General features: G+C 37.2%; 1 pseudogene; it reads right to left on the reverse strand.

Annotated features, from left to right (window-relative positions):
- Positions 1 to 207: 207 nt before the first annotated feature.
- LOC129485414 (large ribosomal subunit protein uL3-like) lies at positions 208 to 5,851 on the reverse strand (annotated as a pseudogene).
- Between the last annotated feature and the right edge of the window lie 1,523 nt (positions 5,852 to 7,374).

Below are 7,374 nucleotides of genomic sequence, written 5' to 3' on the forward strand. Positions count from 1 at the left end.
TTATCAACAACTACTTGTTTAATTATTGTGAACCAATCAAATCAACCTAAACTCTCTAGAAATTATTTACATAGGGTTCTTTTGAACTACTTCTTTCCAAATTCTATATTTTTGCCATCACTATTTAGAATCTAGTCTTGTCTGTTAAGTTTTGAAAGACTATCTAATTTTTTTTTCCAGTGGAAAATAACTTTTATTGAGACCCCATCAGCTGCAAAATCTGTTTCTGGCATTAAGCTTCTTCTTGCTTTGCAATCTGGTCTTTTTAAGTGGTTCCATGAATGCTTTCTTCTCCTGCATGGTCTGGAAGGGGCCACAGCCAAACCTGGAAACAGTGTTGATGAACTTAAGGTCAGTCTTCTCCAGAGCAGGACGCTTAGTCTGCACCACTAAAGGCTTGCGGAGGTGAGCACTCACTTCTTGATTCCCACCACACAGCCTTTCAGCATGACAAAGTCATTGTTCACTTCATTATAGTGGACAAAGCCACCCAGAGGGTTGATGCTCTTGTCAGACAGGTCATCATCAGTGGAGGCATTGTTCTTGATCCATTTTTCGTCCTTCATAAGGTAGCCATGCCAATGTTATAGATCTTCTTGTTATTCTCACTGCAGTGATGGTAGCCTTTCTGCCCAGCACATGCCACAGAGAAGGCCGCACAGGTAGGATGCCACGTCCTGACACAAGGAGCCTTACACAGCCTTTGGTGGGTCTTGTGGGTCAGCTTCTTGGTGTGCCAATGACTGGTGACCCCTTTTGTAGCCTTTGCACTTGGTCACCTCAATGGCATCAATTACCCTGTCCTACCCAAATACTTGGTTCACAGGTATCTGCTGCTCGGGCATTTCCCGGGCCCAGTCCAGTTTCTCAGCCACAGTGCCTCAGTTCACCTCGACCTCCATCGGGGTGCCTTCTTCTGGCACAGAGGAAGCAGGCACATCTGAGTATGGGCAATGATACAGATGACTTGGCAGTACATTTTCATGCTGTTGAATTCCTTCTCCAGCTGCTTGTTGCCATCCTCATTCTGCCATTTCTTGCAGTACTTGGTAAAGGCCATCTTTATAGATTATGCCAGTTCTTATAGAAGCACCTTTGCATTCATTGCTGATGTGCTCAGCAAAGACAGTTTTGAAGGTCTGGAGGCCTTGAGGGGTTTCCATATAGCCGCTATGCCCACAACTACCATGGGCGGTGTCTCCACAACTGTCACAGCCTCTACCACTTCCTTCTTGTTCACCTTGGATCCTAGGCTGTCAGTTTCTCACATGATTAGGCCATACCAGCCTTGTATCCCAGGAAGGCTGAGAGGTGGAATGGCTTGGAAGGTTCATCCTTAGGGAAGCTCTTCGCCTTCCCATGAAGCCTGCTGCTGTGCTTCCAAGGCAGGAAGCCTAGGGACCCACGCCAGGGAACAGTGAACTTCCAGTGAGACAGCACACTGTCACATCCCGCTGGTCATAATTGTAAATCTTAATTGTATCATCTGTCTCGATTCATTCTGTCAGTTGTAGACATAACTGACAAAATACAAATACATGGTTTATTTATTTCTCAGAGCACTAATTTTTTATTGCTCTGCTGGCATCTAAATGCACTGATGTAAGCTTCTGGTTGCTCTTTGGGATTATAAAATCCTAGAGAATAGATGCCATATTATCTAATTAAATTCGCCTATATTCTTGCATAGAATTTTGCTTATTGATTGCTTCATTTTGATGTTTGTTGCCACTTGCAGTACCTATTTGCAGAGAAAATCCATACATGCAAGTGGATCGCTCTTCAATATTGGAAATATATTCTGGTTGAACTTCTCTTCCATTTATTTAGCTAAACATTAATAGAAGTTTTGAGTAGAGTTGGCCAAAAATAACCCTGGATTCTTTCACTGGATATTTAAATCTTCCTTGATGTGATTCACAGACATTCTTTATGTATTGCTTCTTAACCTGTTGCACATCTAAATAACAGTACTATTATCTTTCTCAAATTTTATGATTTTCTATGTATGGATTATAAGGAGGACTTACTAAGCTGATGTTTATCTTTGCAGATATCGTACGGACTCTAAATTATCACCAAATTATCTTAAAAATTCTGTCAAACTATGAAAGAATATAGTTTAAACGAGCCCAAGATAATCTTTCATAAATATGTTTATTAATTCAGGCCACGTATTTTTAATACATTTTTACTTTGAGGTATCAAACAATAGTTTCATTTTCTTTTGAATAAAGATACCTAAAAACCTTAGTCAAATATATGATAAGCTTTTATTTCTAAAGTGTTTGCTGAACTATGACACTCAAGAGTACACCACATTTTCTTAATAAGGGTGAATAAACAAAGTTTGAACATAAATAATTTCCAACTACTGATATCCATTGTTACATTTCTCAAATTCAAAACAAAAGTATGTCAGGAATTAAAGTTCAATAAATAATACCTAATCATTAGTTATTGAATGTTTAAAATCATATGATTCCATACATTTTGTTATTCATGTCTACTAACTTTAGATTTTTAAAGTTTAAAATAGAAAATGTAATCTTACTTTCTTTAAGCTTTAATTAAGGACAGAATATTCAGAAGTGTCTAACACCTGCTTTATAATAAGTACCGCATTATTTCAAATGCCAGATGGACCAATTAAAATATTCTTTCAGATGATGCAAAATCTTATGATGTAGGTTGTTTTTTTAATCCAAATTTAAATATGCACTATAAGAATGTAAAATTATCTAAGTACATGTTAACGAAATAACTTCATTTTTACCATGAAGGGAATGCAAAGGACTGAGTCTTTTTTTTTTCACTCCTCCATGATGACCTCCCCATTCTTATCTTTCAATTTCACTAATGCTTTACTACCTGAGTTCTTGCTTCCCCATGATTATTGCTGCTAGAAACAGCTAATATTTTACATGGCAAATGAACACCCTAAAACAAAGAGAGAATTACAGGCTTTTAATCTACAATTAACCAGAAATTTAAACTGAGGAAAGATAAAATGTATAGAAAAATATAGACAAAAATTTGTATATACTTTTTAAAACCTACAACTTCAGCCAGCTCCTATGTTTATACCGACTATTTAGTTACCATTTATTTCATTCATGTAATAGGAACCCTATTAGTAGCTCCCATCTGGATCATCCATCTAGTACATATTTTCCACACCCTGAAGGTGTAAGTTTGGTGGAATTTCCTCAAAAGCATTATTCACAGTCCCTAACACCTTTTTTACACCCATTATTTGTAAATAGCTGATTACGCATAAAGTGATTGGGTTTCCCTATATCTGGTCACTGATTCAGAAAATAATTTCACAATTTTATTATCATCAGGCAAAGATAATAGCTTTATCCTCTGTTTTGGTGATTTGTTTATATCTAGTTGATAGCATTTAGTGCCTTCTTTTCCATTTTCGTGTTATACACCTTTCTTTTCCAATAACCTCTAAAGTCCTCTGGGGTTGAGGCCTGGTATCATCCGTCTTTGTATCTCTGATGCCTGGCACCATGCCTAGAACACTAAATGTTTCCAAGCATTTGGCTGTGGGCTATGGCATATGTGGCTCTTAGTCTCATCAGTATGTAAGGCTCCATCTTTTCATACAGACAAATACATTTACCAGCATCACAGGGGGCAACCTTGGTATGGAGCAATGAGAGCTACTGCCTAAGCCCATGGCTTGGGGAAATTCACACTACTATTCAGCAGTGACCCAGAAAGACCAAATACTGGTTGATTCATGTTTAAACAAAGCCTTTTGACTTCTGTATACAACAAAAGCAGCCTGTCAGATGAGATATTATCATGTTAACACAGCACTGTGTAGCCCCTGTGTTCTGTTTCTTCTTTCTACATAAAACTTTTCATTGAGGTTCTTTAAACACACAGTTTGCCTTTATTTGGTTTGAATATATCTATTCATCTATGTATTCAAAACAACCTGAGATCACAACCTGAGGGCTATAAATATGTTTGTAGACTCATAGATATCTAATTTCATCTTGAAAGCATCCCATATGTTTTAAAGTCTTTGAAGTCTGGAGAGCTTGGGAGACTACAGTTGAACAATTGTTCATACCCTTTCTGACATTAGGAACACAATGGTCAAATCTTATATCTAATGGTCTAAAGCTACAGCCAAATAGGATGCTCAATGACACATTTAGTTACAGAAGTTAGTAATCTCCCAACGAGATGGGAGAGAAGGAGATCACTTTTTAAGTGAGATCTTAATCAGGAAGTTAGCTTTCCCCACAAAAGATTCAGGACAGATTGGAGAATGCACAGTGCAGTTTACAGAGCATAACACTGAGTTCTAATAAGATAGAAAAGAAGAAACGCCATTTTCTCCTAGATATAGAGACAAGTCATTCTGAATAATAGTAAGTCAATCAGACAGCAAGATTTTTTCTATCAATTGGAAATAAGAAAGGGCTATATGCCAAAACATGGATAAAATTTCAGGACTCAGAATGAACACTAAGAAACCTTATGAACAAAAATAAAATTTGCATAAAACAAGTGTGTGTGTGTGTGTGTGTGTGTGTGTGAAAGTGAGAGAGAATGCCAGAATATCACTTGATATATAGTTGTTCCCACAGAAATAGAAGAACAATATGAACCAGGTGAGAATAAAGACTACTTATTTAAAAACATTTCAAGAGTTCATTAGCGTGGAGGCATAGAAGTTTATATATCACTTACCATTAAGAGTTCAGGACAGATGCGGTGGCTCACGCCTGTAATCCCAGCACTTTGGGAGAACGAGGCAGGCGGATCATGAGGTCAGAAGATTGACACCATCCTGGCTGACATAGTAAAACCCAGTCTCTACTAAAAATACAAAAAATTAGCTGTGCATGATGGCACATGCCTGTAGTCCCAGCTACTTGGGAGGCTGAGGCAGGAGAATCACTTGAACCTAGGAGGTGGAGGTTGCAGTTGCAGTGAGCCAAGATTGCCCCACTGCACTCCAGCCTGGGTAACAAGCGAGACTCTGTCTCAAAGAAAAAAAGAAAGAAAGAAAAAAAGAGTTTATACACACACACACAAACACACACACAAACACACACACACTCAATTTGTTTTCTTTTATGAAAATTAGTTTTGTTATTATCAACCTAAATTCCCATCAATGGTAGAATGGATAAAGAACATGTGGTACTTAAACACCAAGCAATACTACGCAGCCATAAAAAAGAATTAGATCATGCTCTTTGCAGCAGCATGGCTGGAGTTCGGAGGCCATTATCCTAAGCAAACTAATGCAGTAACAGATAACCAAATACTGCATGTTCTCACTTATAAGTGGGAACTAAACAGTGAATACCCATGGACACAAAGAAGGGAAGAGCAGACACCAGGGCCTACCTGAGGATGAAGGGAAGGAGGAGGATGAGGATAGAAAAACTACCCATTGGGTACCATGCTTATTACCTGGGTGATGAAACAATCTGTACACCAAGCACCCATGACATGCGATTTGCCTATACAACAAACCTGCACATGTACCCCTGAGTCAGAAACAATAGTTAAAAAATTTTTAAAAAACATGTGTTGCTCTTGACTTACAACCCTCGACTAAAGAAGCCCTTCAATAATTTTTATAGAAAATGTTTCATACTGAATGGACTTTCCCTGACTAATGCAGGTGGGAAAAGTGGGCAAATCTGGATGCAGCACTCTTGAGAATCTTGTTTTACTAGAACATTATTATTGGGAGTAATCTACATTATACCATATCCTGTGGAGTAGGAAGACGTAAAAACATGTAGCACCTTATATCTATAGGTGGCAGTGTGAGGCAGATACACTCAAGCGTGAAGTTTAGATGCATGCTCTTCTTCATTCATCAGTGACCTGGTTTATTTCAGCAAATCTGTTGAGCCTCAAAAAGTTTTGTTAGACTATAACCTGATAAGCAAATAGAACTTAAATTTCTATTGAAGGTGATGTTCCTCGATATTGTATGTACTAGAATACGTGATCTGTGAGGCTCTTTCTGGGTCTAAATTTTCATAGTATATGCACATTATATTTATATGTATGTATGTGTGTGTGTGTATATATATATATGTATATGTGTGTGTGTATATATGTATATGTGTGTATGTACATAGTAGTTTCAAAATTATCCCCAGAGACAGAAGCTCCAGCAATAATGGCAATTCTCTTAGTGACCTTGAAAGAGGCCACTCTAAGGGCTTGTACTGACAATCACAATGCCAAGAATCATCAGCATAACTTTTAAAATCAGTTTTATTTATTGAAGCTAGAATCAATGCCTCAAAAAATACCTTAATTTATTTTTTTCAAATTCACATGAGGGAATTTAGAAACTATTCCTCCTGCTGAAATTAGTCCATGTAAAAGAAAAAAACCCCTAAACTTTCTGGTATAGAATTATTTTCCATAAGATTAGGATTTATATTGATAGAAATCCAAGGAAATTTCTTCCTTCTGTGTTATTCTTGCATCTTAGAGGCCCATTCAGTAAACCATACTTCTTTTAAATTTATCAACCCTACTGTCTGAGAGCCTAAAGTTTTCACTTTTTATGTATTTTAATGTATTTATTAGCAGGCATATATTTAGCATCAACTATGGGCAAGGCTGTATTCTAATGAAAATGATAGCTATATAGACATTTGATACATAGCACTTTCCTAAAGGTGCTTAAAACATGTTTATTATGTTAAATTATATAAAACAAAGTAATAATATATGCAATGTATATATCACCAATGTATTAATGCATACACATATATGATACTACAATCACAAAAATCTGTGTTTTAAGCACCAAATAAATAATCACGAATGCAACATAGTATGTCAGATTTTTTTCACCATGAAGTGAAGTAGTTAGGAAAAGCTTTATAAACAATGTGGGAATTTAATTGTGTGTTGTATTAGTCCGTTCTCACACTGCTGTAAAGATCCTACCTGAGACTGGGTAATTTTTCAACAAAGGAGGTTTAATTGACATTGACTCACAGTTCTGCTTGGTGCGAGAATCCTCAGGAAACTTACAATTATGGCAGAAGGGGAAGCAGGCATGTCTTACATGGCAGCAGGACAGAGACAGAATGAGAGCAAGAGCAGGGAAAACTGCCTTATAAAACCATCAGCTCTCATGAGAATTCACTCACTATCAACAGAACAGCATGGGGGAAACTGCCTCCATGATCCGGTCACCTCCCACCTCGTGCCTCCCTGGACATGTGGACATTGTGGGGATTATAATTTGAGATGAGATTTGGGTGAGGACACAGAGCCAAACCATATCATGTGTTAAAAGTCAATAAACTTCAAATAAATTTAGAACTTCAGTAGATCTAAAAAATAGCATAATAAATA

Source organism: Symphalangus syndactylus, chromosome 6, assembly GCF_028878055.3.
Source record: "Symphalangus syndactylus isolate Jambi chromosome 6, NHGRI_mSymSyn1-v2.1_pri, whole genome shotgun sequence".
In the NCBI taxonomy this organism is placed as follows: Eukaryota; Metazoa; Chordata; class Mammalia; order Primates; family Hylobatidae; genus Symphalangus; species Symphalangus syndactylus.